The sequence below is a fragment of the Macrobrachium nipponense genome, chromosome 11 (genome assembly GCF_015104395.2).
Source record: "Macrobrachium nipponense isolate FS-2020 chromosome 11, ASM1510439v2, whole genome shotgun sequence".
Classification (NCBI taxonomy): Eukaryota; Metazoa; Arthropoda; class Malacostraca; order Decapoda; family Palaemonidae; genus Macrobrachium; species Macrobrachium nipponense.
Genome location: NC_061087.1, coordinates 91248573 through 91269694, shown reverse-complemented (window position 1 = coordinate 91269694; position 21122 = coordinate 91248573). Strand labels below are relative to the sequence as shown.

At 35.6% G+C, this 21122-nt stretch overlaps 1 long non-coding RNA gene across 2 annotated transcripts in view; it reads left to right on the top strand.

The window, feature by feature from the left end:
* Nucleotides 1-21122, top strand: part of LOC135209587 (uncharacterized) — a 701429-nt gene that overhangs the window by 575685 nt on the left and 104622 nt on the right. Inside the window, exon 5 of one of the 2 annotated variants that reach the window (XR_010313388.1) lies at nt 7815-7974. The exons of the other annotated variant lie outside the window; for it this stretch is intronic. This is a non-coding gene — a long non-coding RNA (uncharacterized LOC135209587). Of the gene's footprint in view, nt 1-7814; nt 7975-21122 lie in introns of those variants that run through there. 2 annotated transcript variants of the gene reach the window in all.

Sequence of the window (21122 nt, the reverse complement as noted above, 5' to 3'; positions counted from 1 at the left end):
AGAGAGAGATCTGCTATTTGCGCACATGCAGGTCTTACCACTGACATTAAGATGAAAATTTTACCAACTTGATTTAATGGTAACTTTTGTTACGGGATCTGAGTTTCCACCTCTTTTGTATGAAATGAATTTGTTTACAAAGCTTTCCTTTTGATAAAGGATCTTCAAAGCATCGCGGAGATACGAGTTTTAAGAAAACACCGGAAGGAACCTGGCTGTCAAGTCAAATCATGAGAGTTGAAACGAATTAAAAGAGGAACCAGGGTGTCATTCCAAGTAAGGGACCGTTGAGATGAATTCCAGCTAATGAGATTAAGTTTCGAAATAAATGGATGGCCCTTTGATCTCTTGACATCGACCATCTTTGAAGGATGACTAATTAGGTCAAGTTCAAAGGCATTACTGAATGATAGCTTGCTGGTTTGAAATGTTAGCTCTTTCCAGATTTTGTTAATGAATGCATTCACTCCAAGAGGTATATGTAGAGAGAGAGAAGAGAGAGGAATGGAGAGAGACGAGAGAGAGAGAGAGGAGTTGATGTGAGGAGAGAGAGAGAGGGGGGGGGGGTTCAATGAGCTAAATAACGCAACTTTGTGTTGAGTCAGGAATTGGGTGGGTGCCTACCAAATAATAAAGGCAGTGGTTTACAATATATATATGTATCTGATATATATTAATATCTATATATATATATAATATATATATATATATATATATATATATATGGGGATACAATCCACAATGAAATAAAATCCTCTTGTAGTTTAAAATATATTTATTTTCTTGTACAGGATTAAAGCTTTCGACCATCAACCGTGGTCTTGTTCACTAAAATGTCACCTCAAGGAACGAACAAGTAAGAGCACAAACATTTGGAAAAACAACGGTTAGGTAACAGGCTAGTTTATATATTTTAAACCACAAGAGGATTTTACTTCATTGTGGATTGTATCCCCATTTACTTAGAGGTACGGCATAGTACCTGGATTCTGCATATATACATATATATATATATATATATATATATATATATATATATATATATATATATATATATATATATATATATATCCTTAAATCCACGGTAGAAAGGTAAGTGAAACAGGGACTTGGAACAAGTACTTTCGTAGTTTAGTCTACATTTTTCAAGTTCACGTGAATTTAAGGATATTCTCAAGTACGTGTTCCTTCGTGTTACATTGATATATATATATATATATATATATATATATATATATATATATATATATGTTTGTCTGTGTGTGTGTGTGTGTGTGTGTGTGTGTGTATGCATGCGTTAATGTATGTATGAATGTATATATGATAAAGGATTGGGAGTTTTATACAATAAGTTAACAAAATGAATGATATAACTGTAGCACAATTTCTGAATGGACAGATAGGTCATCCAGAATTACTAGCAATATAACTCTCTCTCTCTCTCTCTCTCTCTCTCTCTCTCTCCTTCCTCCCGTCTCCCCTCTTCCTCCTCTTCCTCCTCTCGTCTCTCTCTCTCTCTTCTCTCTCTCTCTCTCTCTTATTTGACGTTGATATAGGTGAGATTAAGTGAATTCTCTTAGCAGTGTCTTATCGTTATCAGTTTGCTTTCATTGTCATTTTGTTACTTGTTCTTTCTGTCGCTGTAATTCTTGTCGTCATTTCCATTGCTGTATTTGTTGACGTTGACTAATTTATGAATTATTTAACTGACCCATTGTTGCCCCCTGTTGAACGATTAATAGCTGGTATAACTTGATATCGATGTACGACATTGCGCTATCAGTGGAAGGCGAATGTTGAAGATGGAAATTTGTTGGCAGCTGAGACAATCTCAGGTGCCACGTGACTGCCGATTGAAGCACGATGCGGGTAATTTTAGTCCCAGGTCAAAGTTGCGCCATGAAGACGCTCTGTGATGTGTTGCTGTAAGGGAGTGAGAGAAAGTGTGTCTTTTGTCTTATTGTAAACTTCTAACCATAATAGATGGTTGATCACCTTACATGAGTTGGAAAAATTGTGCACCCGTAGATATTTACAGTAAAAGGAAGTGTCATTTGAAGTGACATTTTTTATTAATTTAGGCGAATATTTTTTATTGTAAAAATATTAAAACTAATATATTTATGTTATTACCGTTTGTTGTTTCAGTTCTTATTTTAAACTTTCCTGTAAGCTGTATCGATCTGGATAAGTTGGTCGACAAAAAACGAAACCCTGGAAATCAGATTTAGCTGGTAATTGAATCCTTTGTGTTTGAACATGAGCTTTGCTCTCATTATGTCTGTCGTTGTTTGGCGAACGATTCATATTTGGTTGATACAGTCATTATTTTCTCCCGGTCGAAGGGTATCTAATTTGATTCTCTCTCTCTCTCTCTCTCTCTCTCTCTCTCTCTCTCTCTCTCTCTCTCTCTCTCTCTCTCTCTCTCTCAACTGGCACTCTTGTGGACATTGTCAATATTTTTTTCCAGGTCGTAGAATATATCTCAACTATCACTCTTTTGCACTTTGTCAATATTTGTTTCAGGTCGTAGAGTATCTCTCTCTCTCTCTCTCTCTCTCTCTCTCTCTCTCTCTCTCTCTCTCTCTCTCTCTCATTTTATATATTATGCTTAAAAAATCACAGTATATGCACGTGGCTTCATAAATAAGCGAATACCACAGGAAAATAATAGTCAGAAATCCAAGCACTTTCGTCTTTACTAAGACATTGTCAAGGAACGAATGAAATACAATTGGAGAGAAAGTTATCAGGTAAACAACAGATCAAAAATACCAGATGATTAATTGTCAAAAGGGGAAAAGTTAAAGAGATAATCCAGGATTATCGGATATCACACGGTCACAAACCAAAAGATATTAATCCTAACAGAAACTACAAAGTAATCCGTACAGTCGAAAACATGTAAAAACTTAATATATTTATTTTGTTGCTTATATTTACCTACAACTTTTTTCATTATGAATGCATCAAAAATACCAGATGATTAATTGTCAAAAGGGGAAAAGTTAAAGAGATAATCCAGGATTATCGGATATCACACGGTCACAAACCAAAAGATAATTTAATCCTAACAGAAACTACAAAGTAATCCGTACAGTCGAAAACATGTAAAAACTTAATATATTAATTTTGTTGCTTATATTTATCTACAACTTTTTTCATTATGAATGCATCAAGTTTAAATAAACCAAGACTTAAATTTAGAACATTTCCATTTTTTGACTTGATGAAACAAGATTCAATGATATTCCTTTTAGCTGTGCCATTACATGGGATTAAGGGTCTTGCTTGACTCCAGTAATAGGATGATCTAAATCTCTCATATGTACGAATAATGCATTCGATATTTGCCCAGTTCTCACAGAATATTGGTGCTGTTTGAGACGTTGTGAAACAGATTTACCGGTCTGTCCGTAATAGACTGGATTATCTCTTTAACTTTTACCCTTTTGACAATTAACCATCTGGTATTTTTGATCTGTTGTTTACTTGATAACTTTCTCTCCAATTGTATTTCATTCGTTCCTTGACAATGTCTTAGTAAAGACGAAAGTGCTTGGATTTCTGACTATCATTTTCCTGTGGTATTCGCTTATTTATATATTATATATATAAACATACACAAACATACATAAATATGTTCATGCGTGCGTGCGCGTGCGCATTTATGTAAGTATGTATTATTACAATGTAAAGTCGTTTCCTCTAGCAGGGGTGGGTTCAGTAAAAAATAAATAAATCGAGGCACACACTCATTGCCAACTATCGAGTGGTTCACGGATAGACCGTTCCAGGTCTACTGTTTTCTAGTCCATCCAGCTGTTATAGGGTACCAGTGTCTGTTGGAGTCAAGAGGAAGGACTTTGCTCCAGTATCCTTATCCCTACAGATTTCCTGACGACTCAGAAAGGTGGGTATAGCGTTGAGGTCCCAGCCTATGTAATATATATATATATATATCATATATATATATATATATATATATATATATATATATATACTCATATATATATATATATATACATATATATATATAATATATATATATATATATATATATATATATATATATATATATATATATCTATAAAGGACTGTTTAAAATGTCTGCAAGCTTATAATTTTCTGTGCATTATGAACCTGAAAAGAAAAAGGATAGAATGCCTCATCTTCTTAATTGCCATGGTTTGTAAAAATGGAAAAAAGAAATTATGAAATACAGTCACCCTGGTAACTGGAGAATCGGCTTGGCAGAAATTGCTTTGGTAATTGACGATCTTTTAGTATATGCACGGAAGAGCAGATCCAATTAGTTTGATGGCAGTGTGCTGTGCTTTGGTTTCTGAGGTAATACCTGTTTTGCGGAAAATGTTTTCAAACCATCTAGGTGATTATGATTCTTTTGGTCTAACCTGCGTTCAAGTCTTTATTACATTTTTTTAAACACCTGCCTGAGTACCAAGTTCATTATAAGCCAGTTCGGTCGTTGATGTTTACACAGTTAAAGAAAATTGCTGGAAAATTCCGTAGAGCGATTTTACTTATCCCGTTAGTTTAATCAAGGCCAAAATAATTGCGTTTTTTCATCTGTTGCTCTTATTTTTACCTTATTTAGTATTGGACGGAGGATCCAACGGCACCCGGTTGAAAACCATCCCCTGTAAAATCTACATATATGATCCGATTTTGGTTCAATTCGGTCAAGTAGTTTCGCCGTCTATGGCGAATATACTTACATACTTAGTCCGACCGTCAACTTTATTTATAAGATATGTATTGCCCTCCTATAAGAAGATACTTTATTTATGTATATTTATATATATTGAATATATGTATAGCCCTCCTATAAGAAGAAAGTTGAAGTAAGCGGCACTTACAAAGACACTCATGTTTTTTCGTTGAAAATGCTAATAGAGAGAGAGAGAGAGAGAGAGAGAGAGCCTAATAGAGAAGAAGAGAGAGAGAGAGAGAGAGAGAGAGAGAGAGAGAGAGAGAGAGCCTCTCAGTTTTATCAGCAAAGAGAAAATGTTAGTTTAACGTTTGCCTGAAACAGAGAGCAGAGGAAGATAAACGAGCAGGCGCCTTAATTTGGTTACATCCGCGAAACAGAAATTACTAGAAATACTGACGAAAAAAAAAGTAGCTGCGCTTCCATTCCTTAGGAAATTCGCCAGAGTAACGGCCATGAAGATTTATTTATTTATTTACTAATATATATATATATATATATATATATATATATATGTATATATATATATGTATAGTATATATATATTATATATATATATATAAAATATACATATATATATATATATATTTTTATTTTTAAAAAAATTTTTCATTTATTTATTTTAGAATTTGAAAGCAATGTTTCGAGTGTGTCTGGAAGGCTCTTGTTTTTAGAAAACAAATAAAATACCCAAACAATTCTTGTTGGGTATTTTGTTAATCATGAATCGTTGGACCTTCCTTACTTAAACTTGGTGCAGGTGCTGTTTTGCTGAGCAGGCTGATGAATCTCAATTTATTATTAGCGCCGCAGTGGCGTGATCGATATGGTCTCGGTGGCCCCGAGTTCGATACTTGGGCATTCCACTGAGGGGCTAGAGATGTGTATTTCTGGTGATAGAAGTTCACTCTCGACGTGGTTCGGAAGTCACGTGAAGCCGTTTGTCCCGTTGCTGAATAACAGCGTGAAAAAAGAAAATCTCAATTTATTGTACATTTGTCACTATCCATTTTTCTTTATTATTTCTCTTTATTAGTTTATTCTTCGCAATTACCTTTGCTGTTTTAGGTTCTTCTCCCTATAAGGGCATTTAAGCAAGTAGCATCCTGGTATTGCAGCTGTGATTACAGCAATGTCGTTTTCTTCACACTTCTTACTTTCACATCCAAGTTACTAATGTGTTGGTGTGTCACAGTCGTATCCTGCCCATCTAGGTTACGAGTGTATGAGTTTTCACTTTTCCCATTTGCATATTCATGGCTCTGATGCATTGCTTTTTAAATTCCTCACATCCATTTACCGTACGCGCAAATAAGAAGAGCATGAGCAAGTGCATCCGTCTGAAAGCATGGTTTATGCAATAAGCTTAATTGCATCCATATTACCCAACTTGGTTATTTAAGTGTGGAATTCGGCATTCTTCACATTCTCAAAAGCAGGCTGCTCGAGCAGCAACGGTAAAATTAACTTTTAAGTCGGTTAACTAAAGCTTCCCTCGGGTTACAGTTGCCTTTTACGGCATCCGGATTATGCACGAAGCAACAAGAAAGAATCCGGACGGAAGTGTAATGGATTACATTATCTTGTATTCTGCAGTGCAATATTCTTCTTTGCATGACCTCGCGTTCACCCATGCAGCATTTCTTCTTTGCATTATCTGGTATTCTGTGATGCAATATTTTTTCTTTGCTTTCTCCCGTATTCTGTATTGCAATATTTCTTCTTTGCTTTATGTCGTACTCTGTTATGCAGTATTTCTTTACTTTTTCTCGTATTTCGTAATGCATTACTACTTCTTTACATTACCCCATATTATCTAATATATCTTGCATACTTTCTCTCGTATTCTGTTTTGCAATATTTCTTTCTACATATCTCGTGTCCAGTAATTGCAATATTTCTTCGTTACTTTACCTCATATTCTGTAGCAATACTTCTCAACATTATCTCGTATTCTGCAATGTAATATTTCTTCTTTGCGCAGTATTTCTTTACTTCATCTCGTTTTCAGTAATGGAATATTTATTTTTTCTCGTCCGGTTAACATCAGTAGCAAATATCCCCGAGTTTAAATACTTTTATCTCGAGACAAGAATGAAATATCAAGAGTTACTTTGAGAAATGCAATATGGTGATATTAGTAGCGTTCTTTACCGAAAGATTGCATTTGCTTGCAAAGTACAAAGGAACGAAAAAGTGATTTTAAGAACGCAACGGCTAATTTCGTCTTATCTTTGATGTTCTTCAAATTGATGAAGCCTGAAGGTCAGCAACTTGAGTGGCAAGTTACGGCAGAAGACAATCTTTCTTTATGCAAGAAGGAAAAGAAATAGAAATAAAACTTTCCCTGCAAAGGTATATTCAAAAGAAATTTACCGGTTACAACAGAGCTCCGTCCACTATCAATTTGTGGTTTATGAGGCTACTTTTTTTTTTGGATTGATTTATGCCATAGGGCATAAGAGTTTCATATATTGATATTTCCTATTTTGCGATTGTAGGTCATTGCAATAGTCAGACAAACCCCTTGCTAAGTGAAATATGAACGGTATATTGTTGAAATTTGACGGCCACGAATAAAAGTAGATCAGCCGATGAAGCACTTTTAAATTAACTAGGAAAAAGTTTTCCTGTGATATCAGAAACTTTGAGCTTGAGTGTAAATTTAGAATAACTGCTTGGCATAGGTTGGTATGTTTAGATTAAGTAAGGATTAATGTAAACCTACCGCAATGAGTAAGAGGCCTATTGTGGACATCTGGACTCAGACCTTCCAACTGGAACGGTTGACAAAGGAGAAGTGAATAAAGCAAAAGAAGAATAACTGCCTGTTGAGAATAGATTAAATTTAACACACAGGAAAATATTCACCTGGGACCATAGCCGATGTGTAACACTGGTGACTTTCAGGCACAAATAAGTTTATTGCGCTGCCAACAATGCGCAAGCTTCAATTATCACCGACTCACTATGTATTATCAGGGAGGTTGCGACATCTATTAACCATGAATATTGATTTTGTTTATTTCAATTTTCTTGTTAAAAAGACCCTCTCTTTTTTTTCTTTTTTTTTTTTCTCCAGGCGGCCGTAGTTTGCATTTCCCTCATCGTTAGTGGACCTTTATTAACAGCAGCTATAGTAATACCAGCGGCAGGGGCAGCATTGCTACCAGTGTCACCAATGACCTGAAAACGCCCAGTTTTTCTTCGGAGACTTCCAGACTCGGCATAGCAACAGCGCAATGTCCCAGTGAGTTAACGGGAAAATTAAGTTCTTTGAAATTCCGTTTGAACTCTTTTCAAAGGTTTCCAGGCTGTGTGGAGAAAGAATTACTTTGATGCCAGGATGAAGATTAAATTCAATTGTGAGGGAGAGAAGCATCCGAGAATGAGACCCAATTTATTTGGTTTTTCTCGACGGCGTCTCTCTCTCTCTCTCTCTCTCTCTCTTCTCTCTCTCTCTCTCTCTCTCTCTCTCTCTCTCTCGTCCCTTTTTATTACCTAAACTTTGCTTTCCGCTATATATATATATATATATATATACTATATATATATATATATATATGTATATATATATATATATATATATATATATATATATGTATGTTTGTATGTATGTACACACACACACACACACACACACACACACACACACACACACACACACACACACATATATATATATATATATATATATGAAAGATGTCTGATTAACCATCAGTGTGGGAGGTGTGTATGGAGATGATTATTGATTTTAAACGTTTAATTAAATAGAATTTTATAATAGAGCCTCTTTAGCTGTTTCAATTGTACGTTTAAAACATTCCTACCCTCCATTTTCAACTGTTCTGCTTTCGCATTTTCCGGTCTGATGAAATTTTTATTTGTGTGTTTAAATGGGATGAAATTAGTCTGTGAACGTTTGAATTTATTTTAGCTGCTTACCTATGGCGATTTTGAAATGTCAGTTTAGATGTTGATAATATATAAATTTTCAATGTCAGTCATCAAAGCAACCACGATACTAATTTTTTATTTTTATTTTTATTGATTGACATCCCATGATTTCTACTAATAAAATTGCAGATATCATTTGTTCTTGCCTGGACGAATTTGATAAAATCATCATGAACATTAGTGATGATATTCCTCAAAATTGTCCGTTGTATTCGTACCGTCAAGTAGAGTAATTATTTCTATTTTTCAAATAGCAAAGGGCCAACCTTTGCCGTCATATTTTTAATTAGGTGCATTTATATTAACGATTCAGTGTAATTTTATCGTAAAAGCTCAGTTAACAAAGTAAAATTGTATTTTCTTGGTAAAAAAATTAATATTCCATTTCTGTGTTTATCAGTGTTGGTTTATCATTTGTGGCGTATATGTCTGTAATTTATTGATAATATTTTTTCATATTAGCGATGTGGTATCTATCTAATACACCATTTTTTTCTCTGGAGACATATAGTATTTTCGTTAAATTAGTACAGGCATAATAAATAATGAAGGGCAAAGAATGGCTACTCTCGGTGTGCTTACGTTCTGCAAACAATATTTTGTGTGTTCTTCAGCATATTGCGTCTTACGAAGGACGTCATTTATCACCAAAAATGTCATATCTTTTCTGTGTGTGTGTGTGTGTGTGTGTTCTCGCGGACCTCGTGTGTGGTGTGTGTGTGTGTGTGTGTGTGTGTGTGTGTGCTCTCGCGGACCTCCCAGACTTATTTTCCGTTTTGGTGAGATTTATCTTTATGTGGCATCATAAATTATTTCATGGAACTCGTAAATTGCTTTATGCCACATTAGTTATTTTATTCAGTATGCATATTCGCCTGCGGCAGCGTTTTATTCTGTTACTGATTTTTTTTTCTGAATCTGAGGGGAAATTTGCTTGCTGTGGAAAAGGAGGGAAATTGAGGAATGAAAGTACGAGGTGGTATGTTTAACATTTGCGTTGGTTAGTGTGCCTGTCTGCTTATATTTTCACGCAGTCATAATTCTTCCAAAATCTATGATTTAGAGTTAGTAATGAATGTTAAGGGTCTGAAATCTAAGCGGTCATTTCATAACTTGTACCATATAAAATAGTTAAGCCCGATTTTTTGCACTGTTACAGAAACGCTACTGATTTTACATTGAAACTTGAAAAACGCAATGAAAAATATTGAGTGACAATTAGAGCCTGTTATGCATTTAGCTTTACGTAGCATTCGAGTATCAGGTGTTCCGGTGTTCGGCTGGATAGTGTTCTTGATCTAGTTGGCAATCGAGCTTAATGCCTGTTGCTCAGTTTGCAGTGTCATTATCTACGTTCTGCTGACTCGACTCTTTCCAGTAAGATGTCTTCACTGCTTTAACTGTGAAACCGTGAAATTGTGATCTCCGAAGGGAATTTAAGGCTAGAGAAAATAGTATTGATATTATTAAAAGTGTGTTCTAGATTATGTTATTTTTTTGATCACCATTGCCGTTCCCTTTGTAGCTATTTGTTTTTTTTGTTTTTTTTTTTTTTTTTTTTTTTTCCGTTTTCCCCAAACTTGAGTAGTTTATATATAATTATATATATATTATTATATATTATATATGTATATATACACGTGTGTGTGTGTGTTTTGCGCGCGTGTGTGTGTGTGTGCGCGTGTGTGAGTATATATATATAATATATATATATATATATATATATATATATATATACACATATACATATACTTGCATACATACATACATACATGTGAGTAGCGTTTCTAAGGTAAAAATTTGAGAGATGATAATTATTATAGAACCTGAAGACAGAAAAAAAATAATAATTGGCTTTATACACCTACAAACAGAGACAAAAGGATCGAGAAAGTTTCCACTGGGCAGATGGAAAGACGAAATCTTCGGCTCAAAGAAAGAACCTGATAAAAGCCGAGGCAGAAAGATAAAATTCGTGGGAGTACACAATCTCTCTACAAAAGCGAGGAACTTTGTATTCTTGGAGGCTGCAGTATTATTCATGGTGATCCTGCCGATGGGAGACCTTCTTTCTGGGCGAAGTCAGCAGCGTTGCCACTTACCATGGAAATAGGAATGAGAATGGCCCATTCCAGATAAAGACGAAAGTAGCAGCCAGACAAAACGGAAATTAAATATAAAATAACACTAGTAAAAAATAAAAATAAAATATTCACCCGGGTCTTTTAAGTTTTCAGTACATTTATTAACTAAATGCCTATTAGGTTTTTGCTATAAGATTTTAAATGTTATTCCAAAAAGTAAATCTGGTTTGTAGCAACTGAATTTTGTATTAAGAAGCAGATACTTCATTAAGTTATCAGCAAGATAGCTTCCTCCCATCTTCCACAGTATATATGAAATTTGCGATAAAATAAATATATGCATTTAAATTGGGGGTCCATCATGACTAGGCTTTCCTGCAAATTTCAGGAACAGGGTTTTTAATACAAAACAGGAACATCAGCTTTTGGCTGGAACTTAGTTCGTTTTGGTGGGATGAAACAAAAATCGGAATGTCACACGAAACCAAGCAACTAAAAGATTAACATCCGAGCCACCTCTACATATAATAATATAGTAGATTCACATCAACCGTGCATTTGATGTCTAGGCCCGTCCCTTACGACGCTCCTGATTGGCTGTTGATAAGCCAGACACAGGGCTGAAAACTCTCAGTCTCTCGAGAGAGTTCACATAAGAAGGACGTATGTTCCATCTCTCCTGAGGGATACTTTTGAAAGACGTATCCCTCAGGAGACGTGGAACGTACATCTTGTCTATGTGAACTCTCTCGAGAGACTTATGGTTTCCAGCCTCGTGATTGGCTTATCAACAGCCAATCAGGAGCGTCGTAAGGGACTGGCCTAGCCATCAAATGCACTGTTGATGTGAATCTACTATAGTAATTGTACCATTGCACAGAGCAATATTGCATGATATATATATATATATATATATATATATATATATATATATATATATATATATATATATATATTGTTTTCTTAATTGAAAATTATGAGCCAGCTATGTCATTTACTCATAACCTTATAAATACAAGTTTCCTATTAAATGCGGGTATGTACCGCAATACACCAGATTGCCATAAATGTAGTGGGACGCATTTTTTAACATTTAATTTTTGGCTTAGATCATTACATATCACGAGGAATTTATTAGTACTTTTGTTATAGCAAATGCTCTTTTATTTTGAATAATTCCTTCCAGTTATTAACTGGCAACACCGGTCGCTCTGCGAGTCAACATATATGAGAATTTAGTTTTACTCAAGCGTCTATGTTTGTAATTTAATAATCTTCAAAAGGAAATAATCTCTCTCTCTCTCTCTCTCTCTCTCTCTCTCTCTCTCTCTCTCTCTCTCTCTCTCTCTCTCTAATCATCTAATGAATTTGCAAAGACCACTTTGAGCCCTGAGAGGAATAAAGAGGATGAAATCATCGTCTGAGGAACTGACTTAGGCCGAGAAAATATTTCGCCTTCGGAAAGGTCGCAGAGGGCGTTGTCGTTAGAGACGCCGCTGAAGACATCGCTGAGGGCGGCGACGTCGTTACCCCTTGCCCTGGGTAGCCCTTCAGTTCCTCCCTTAATGTTTTACGAGTCGTTTATTGGGGTGCTCGGAGAAAAATGTACTGCGGCCATTCTGCTTCAGAAGGAGATGAGTTCTCCTCTTCCTCCTTCAGGCCTGAAGAGAGAAATAAAGACGCCCCATTAAGGGTAATAGTCTTCTTCTGGTCTTTTATTCTTGGGGGTGAGGGGGGTTGGGATGGGTTGTGGTTGGGGGGGGGGGAGGTTGCCGTGGGATCAGGCGGTGGCGGTTTTGTGCTTTTGTGTATGTATTTTCGCATGTGTATTGTTGCTTGATATGTTGAGCAATAGTATGTGAACATTTATGTATTAGTTTTGGTGCAATTGTGATAAAGTTTTGCATATTTTTAACACAATATTATATGATTTCTAAATTTATCTATCTATTAACTGGTTAACTAATACACAGAGGATTAACCACTTTGTGGGAAACTTAAAACACACACACACACATATATATATATAATATATATATATATATATATATATATATATATATATATATATATATATATATATATATAAAGATATATGCCACAAAGGAAAATAAACGACGGAGTATCCGCGCGACCTTTCGACGTCCAAACGTCCTTTACTAAGCATCTGCTTAGTAAAGGACGTTTGGATGTTGAAAGGTTTCGCGGATACTTCGTCGTTTATTTTCCTTTGTGGCATATATCTTTATTTATGGATTTATCACGTTCCTAACTTTCGTGATTCAGTTATACATACATACATATATATATATATATATATATATATATATATATATATATATATATCTGTGTGTGTGTATAACAGTTTCACACATACGTTACATATATATCAATGTTTTTATATGTATGCACTTATATATATATATATATATATATATATATATATATATATATATATATATATATATGTATATGTATATAATATATATAAAGGTTTTTTGCCACGAAGGAAAAAATTAAAAAGCGAGATAGCTGAGTACTTTCGGTCCTGTTCGGGGGTCCGTACAGGACCGAAAGTACTCGGCTATCTCGCTTTTTAATTTTTTCCTTCGTTTTTCATTTTTTCCTTCGTGGCAAAAAACCTTTATGTATACATAGCATCACGTTTTATATACTTCGTGATCAAGTTATTCATATATATATATATATATATATAGATTTATATATATATATATATATATATATATATATTTATATATTTTATACATACGGTGGTTGGTTGGTTGTTGCTATTGTTTTTGTTGCTTGTACTCTGGTTGTTGCTGTTGAAATGATCATCAACTAAGGAAATTTTTGCAGCTAATAATGAATTATAGAAAGAAAATTATGTTATATCATTCATAGCTAATGGGGTGGTCCAAGTGATTAGGTGCGCCCCGTACCCCCTCTCCCCCCACCCACCCACCCACCAATCCGCCACGGGTGATAATATAAAAACCATTGCTTTTTTTCCACCCCTTCTTGCAACCTCTCCTTCCCTTTCAGTCCAGTCAACTCCTCCTCCTCCTCTCTCTCTCTCTCTCTCTCTCTCTCTCTCTCTCTCTCTCTCTCTCTCTCTCTCTCTCCCGATATTCTACTGCCTTTCCTTTGCCTCTCCGTTCCCAAGGGAAACATTTTTATTTTACAAACACTCGCTGTAGCCCGCTGACACGTCTTAATTGGCTAAACGGTCACTTGGACAAATACTGCCTCCGAAAAGCCCCGCACCTTTTTTTTTTATTCGGGAAATAGTTTGTTTTGTGTTCCTACTGTAAAAGTCATCGTTAGTTGACCTTCAGCTTTCGGATCAGGCGACCATCGTTGTTGTGACGCCAGTAGATGAAGCGGATCAGTATGTTGTCTTTCATTTACATAGGTCTTTCCTTTTCTCTATGTCTCATTAAAATAGTCGCGTGGACGTGTACTGTTTTAGTAATTTTCTTATAAAATCTTTTCTGAGCTTTTTTTCCCTGTAGATTTCCACAAAAATTGCTACAATCCATACCGTGCCCTGTGGGAACATAGTGAACGTTAATTTCCTTGGAGAGAGAGAGAGAGAGAGAGAGAGAGAGAGAGAGAGAGAGAGTAAACCTGAAAGAAAACCAACAAAGTAAGTATTTTTTTAAGTCGGGAGGGGGATATATTGCTCGGTGAACTGGTAGGTATGAAGCATAATTTTAGAAAATATATTTACAAAAATAGTGTTTATTGGAGATACGCATTATGTAAACGTGTTAGTCCGTCTTTAATGTGTGTATGTGTGTGTGTGTGTGTGTGTGTGTGTATAGCTGTGTACAAGAAATGGGTGATTATTTTTCATTTTCATCAGCTAATCGAATGATTAAGCTACAGGGAAGCCATGGGAAAATTAAAGCCATCTTGGTTGGTAATGGGATAATATGCCAGTTTCTTTCTCTTCCATATTCGAAAATACATAAGCGATGAATAATTCGACAATACAAAGAAATGAATGACTCAAAAATGCAAAACAGTGAATATCTCGTGTGCTGTTTTTACCGAGGTAGAATTGAGTATATATTATTACTTTAAAACGCTGTTATTTATATTTTTAAAGAAACTGATTTCTAGAAAATATCAAGATGTTTTTGTGGAAGGCCAACGATTCGAAATGTAAGTTATCAATAGGGGAAGTAGTCAGGCACAAGGTAGATAAAATTGCGAACTTCCTACCATGTTTGAAAGAAAGTCATTTACAATACTAAAAAAAATAAATTAAAACGTTGCTCAAAGAAATTAAACTAAGTTGGTAAAACCTGGCCGTCAAAGACCAGAGAATTAAAAAAAATAGCAAATTAATCATGAAAAAGGGGAACAGAAAGAAAGTAGGAAATGGACGTGGAATTCATAGATACCGAAAGATACTCTTGTAAATTAGTGACAGGAAATATTCATGATGTTTTTTGACAGGAGAAATGTTGGGTGAGAGAACTTTGAATTTCATAGGGAAGGTGGAATCGGTGGGAGAAATTATAGTGGAAATGTGGAGAGCTATAGCACATGCGTTAGAAAGCGCGAGGCTGTAGCATTTTCTCAGGAAAAAGTGTAACACTTTTTTAATTCATTTATTTATTTTTTTTGCATTCTCATTTTATTTTAGGATGCCGTTTGTCATAATGATAATTTCTAAGCAACAATTTACTCAAAATCGTGTCTCGTTTTGTCTGTGTAAAGTTTAGTTTTCGCACGTATACCCGTTCATGATTTTCTCTTATATTTTAGGCATTAAATATTTTCTTTTGTCGATGCCCGTTCTCTCTAAACGTGTCCTACCTTTGCTCCAGATGATGGGAAGTTGTCGACTAGATAAGTAAATTTTAATTTTAAACTACCATCAGAATTTATATACAAGTTGGGCTCTGCTCTACCTCTTTTATATTAAGATTATCAGCTCTTTAGAATTGCAAGATGACTCAATCTTATTCTGATATTTAACAAGGTGTCTTCAAGTCTGAGCGATTCTGTAATTGACAGTTAGTTTTTGCTTTTGTACCACCTACATTATGAAACAAAGTGAGTCTCTGTTTAGATATACGGTGCACCTGCATAGCCCTAACAATCCAAAAACATCAGAGCGAGGTGTTCTAAACAAGGACTTATTAAATATTGATTCCCAGTACAATTACATATTCCCATTAATGACAATACGTTTAAAAGGAAAAGACCCGAAAAGGGGACCCACCATACATATAATATATTCTCTAGAAAAAGGCATTTCTCTAGTATAAGTGAATAGTTAGAATGTGGCTCCCCGGAAGCAAATTCCAGAAATGTATACTTTTTGATATAAAAAATTAGATACTCAGGAAAAAAAGACCTAACAGATTTGACTTTCATGTCTATCTGCGGGAATACAAAATTGCAGAACCTTTTAGGACAAGGTGGGAAGATTTTGAACGACGCTGCCAAGAAATGTTGGGTATTTGATCAGTTTTCTGCAAATAAGTGTAACAGAAATCCTCTGTATTCGCCTTCCTCCCAACATCTCTTAAGCTAATGGCGGTAGATTTGTTATTCCATGTTCCATGAATACAAAGTCTTACGGGAAATTCTCTCTCTCTCTCTCTCTCTCTCTCTCTCTCTCTCTCTCTCTCTCTCTCTCTCTCTCTCTCTCTCTCTCTCTCTCTCTCTCTCTCTCTCCACGTTCGTGCCGATTACCTTGTTATCAGAAGCTTTTTAACAATTTCTTGTTTTTCGAAGTTATTGCTTTTTGATGTGTCATGTTTTGTTCTCGAGTTCTTTGTCGATTGGCATTGTGAAGAATGAAGATGATGAGGACTTAGCGGACTTAATTAGGTAACGAGACAAACATTTTATTATTTCTCAATGAGCAAATTTAAAAATTTCCAGAAAAGACGCAGTCGTACAGGGAATTAATACCAATGGTATGTCGTGGTATATATATGTATGAATATATATATATATATATATATATATATATATATATATATATATATATATATATCATACTCACATAAACATATACATATACATACGGACTGCATGTAAGTATGAATATATATTGTAGACTCCACAAAATATCACAACGACGTGTCCGTATGAAAGAAATTAATAACTCACGGCAGAGAGATTTAGGGAGAATCACGGGACCGAGAGAAAACGTACGCGTGTAATATCAGGAATATGCATCAGATTTACTATAGTATAATCTGCGCGAGGGAATTTATTTGTGGGGCGAGAATCTTTCTCGACTCCTTTTTACGATGCTAAATGTAAATATATGTTGAAGTCTCCGAACATATATTTGGGGTCGCGGGCGCTCAGATGAATGATCCTCCACTCTCCTGGTCCTCGGGGCCAGGGAGAGAATATTTGGTCGCCTCGGATATTTATAGGAGAGAACATATCGTTTCTATTCCTTATTCAAGAGTTAGGAGAGATAAATGCGCCTGGCTGGTTTAAAAGCCCGTTTATTACATCCCACCTTTTTTCCAGTTTCCATTTTTACTCGACGTAATTCCTTATGCTTTCGTTATCAGGTTGTATTAGTTTTGGTTGGTTACTTTGGTTGTGCTTACGTGTTATTCCGAGACGAATGAAAAAGTGTTGTTTTAATGAAATTCTATAGAGAATTATGCTGAATTTGCCAGACATTCTTTGACACATTTCGTACTTGTGATTAATGACTAGTGTGAATTAAGATTGTTATATACGTAGTGTGAAATTTAATGGTATTAATAGGGAGAGCAGATTTAGCTGTGAGAGTGTGATAGTGAGAGATTTAGTTTTGAGGAGAAGGACAATTTTACAGTCGAGGAATTACCAGGAAATTGTTGAAAAAAGAAATATCAATACCTATAGACTCTCCGTACGGGGCTAGTGCCGTCAGCGCACCTCAATTGGTGCACTGTAGACATAACTTACGGATCATTGCAGCGTCCCTTCAGCCCCTAGCTTCAACCTCTTTTATTCCTTTAACTGCAACTCCGTTCATATTCTCTGTCTTCGATGTGACTTTCGCACTTCTCCAACTACTGTTTAATAGTGCAGCTGCGAGGTTTTCCTCCTGTTACACATTTCAAACCTTACTGTCAATTTCCCTTTCAGCGCTGAATTACCTTATTGGTCCCAGCGCTTGGCATTTGGCCTAAATCTTATATGCTGTTCTCAATACCTAGACCTTATGGAAATTCGGCGGAAGTGCTAGTCCCTCAGCCCGGACCATTGAGATACAACGAACGAGATACCGACTGTAACCCCTACTTGAAAACTGTGAAACTGACCGTCTGCGAAAATATATGGGTGGCTTAGTTAACAAGCACCACTAATTGCGTGTTAGATTTTGGGTCTAGATCCAATATATGAGATACCAGATGAAACTAATATATTTGCAGACTCTACTGATTATAGAATGACCAGTGACAGACATTTTGGAGGGTGGGTTCCCCCTGACAGATGCACTGAAAAGGCGGGGTTAATTGGATCTAGATCCAACTTAGGAGATACCGAGTAAAATTTGTACTACAATAGCACTGCACATCTTAGAGTACTGCGGTAGTAATGACAGACATTTTAGTGGATGGTTACCCCCTGACAGACACCCCACAACGAAGGGGGGGGGGGGGTGAGCGGGAGGGGGAAGACAGGATCTAAATCCAACATCGGAGATGCCAAGTAAAACTTTTACTACAATGTGGGTGGTTACCCCCTGACAGACGCCCCACAACGAATGGGGAGGGGGAGACAGGATCTGCAACCAATATTGGCGATACCAAGTAAAATTTGTACTACAAAAGCACTGCACATCCTAGAATGCTGTGATGGTAATACCAATAATTTTAGTGGGTGGTTACCCCTTCACAGTCATAACCTACGATTGGAAGGGAGAGATGGGACACCTTGAAATGATTCAAAATCTATCAAAGGCAATATTAATATTAGAAACTGGTAATTATCTGAGAATCGTGAGCCTGATAAAATGTAAAAGGCAAACAAATTAAGAAATATTGTGATGTTTCAGGATAAGAATTACTGCCGGAGTTATTTAACTTCCTATTGAAGTATGGAATATTTCACTTCAATAATTCCAACATATCTACATAAAAAAACTATGTATGAGTCTCGCTAGGCTTGGTCTACTTTCTATAGTTTCACACACACACAAACATATATAATATATATATATATATATATATATATATATAATAATAAATATATATTAATTAATATAATAGCACTATACTTAGGTGTGGAGTTATTACTTACTTTCACAAAAGTAGTATTTTATCTGAATGAGAGGGGGTCACAAGTGACAACAGCTACAAGTATGTGTGCTGAGCCATTTTTGAATAATTAAACCAGTCATATGGTGCCACTCTCAATTCCTCAAAAAAAAAAAAAAAAAAGAAATGTAAGATAAGTATTCTCGTTTTAATAGCGTCTTTGGTCATTTTATTTTCTTGCCTATATTTAGGGCACTGCAGCTATGTCGAGGTTCGTAGCAACGTGTCTTACCATAACTGAATTGTTCTTTTGTTCCTGTTGGTTTGTGTGGATGAAATGAAATTTTTATCGGATATGGGAGTTCGATTGATATTAAGACCAAAGTGCCCATCCATAAGAGCCAGTTTTAAACATCCGTACATTCACAAAGAGATGATGTATCACAACACAAATAATTACTGGAAACGGAAATGTGAATGAATTGTTCAGGATAGGCTAACTATAAACATTTAAACATTTTCACCCATTCTATTCCCCCTCCCGAAGTTGACGATTACACAACTAGGAGCTCCTGACTCCCAAATTAAGTTGGCCTATAATATCATGTCAGTTATCTAATAGTCCACTTATTTTCGGCTGCCTTACTCAAATTGATCTGTACGCTTTCACCAAGTATCAGGTACCATATATATTCAGGGAAGAAAATTTAAACTCAAATAAAAATGATACGTACGCAGTTAGATGTTTAAAGTAGACAGGCGCTAACATCATATTATATCCTCACGTCTGTTCAATGTATTTACCATTGCTAATATGATTTATAATGCGTCTCCAACACAGTCATAAAAATCGGACAACCGAATGTGCAAATATGTCAGCTGTGTGCAAGGCATTGGGCGTCAATCATTGGGGTAGCGATCTCCCTGCCGAGAGTGACTTCGGAAGGCCATGTTTAAAGGTCTCGGTCCAGCTCTTAGTACTATATTTTATTACTATTACAATTTTTAATCTTTATTATTATTATTATTATTATTATTATTATTATTATTATTATTATTATTATTATTATTATTCGACCCAATTTCACAGAGAAAAATTACCTTACGAAAACAGGCCTAAGCACTCCAACCATTATGGTCAAGGCCTAAGCATCTGCTCTTGGATCTAAGCAGTGTCAAGCATAAATGGTTCCGGTGTAAATACAGGACTTTCTTTGCATACAGTGCGAAGCACTAACTAAACAGTAATGTAGTACAATCACTAAACACTAACACTCACAATGCACTTACTCAGTAAGCACTCACACTTGCATACATTCATTATACACACAAACACACACACACACACACTTAACATACACTCATACACACACTCACTTAACATACACTCACACTCAATAACACAAAACACTCTGAATACCCACTACTCACTGGGCACTCACTATACACTAAATGCTTACTAAACACTAAAACAATAAATTTACTAAAAACTCATTATACCCCAAACACTCGGTAAACATTCACTAAACACTCACTTAATCCTAAACATTAATTAAACACTAAATACTCACTAAACCCTAAGCACTCATTAAATACTAAACCCTAAATACTTATTAAATACTAAACAGTGAATGAACATCCACTCTTTAAAAACTCAATAAACACTTACACACTAAACCTTTGCTAAACACTAACATTCGCAAGACATTCGCTAAACCCTCACTTAACATTCGCAAAACATTCACTAAAACCCTAAACACTCACTGAATACTTACACACTAAATATTCTATCAGGTGGTAACCACCCATTAAAATGTCTGTCATTACCATCACATCATTCTAGGATGTGCAGTGCAATTGTAGTACAAATTTTACTTGGTATCTCCAATTTTGGTTGCAGATCCTGTCTCCCGCCCCCCACTCGTTGCGGGGCGTCTGTCAGGGGGTAACCACCCACTAAAATGTCTGTCATTACCACCACAGTATTCTAGGATGTGCAGTGCTATTGTAGTGTAAATTTTACTCGGTATCTCCTAAGTTGGATCTAGATCCAATTAACACCCCCTTTTCAGTGCGTCTGTCAGGGGGAACCCACCCTCCAAAATGTCT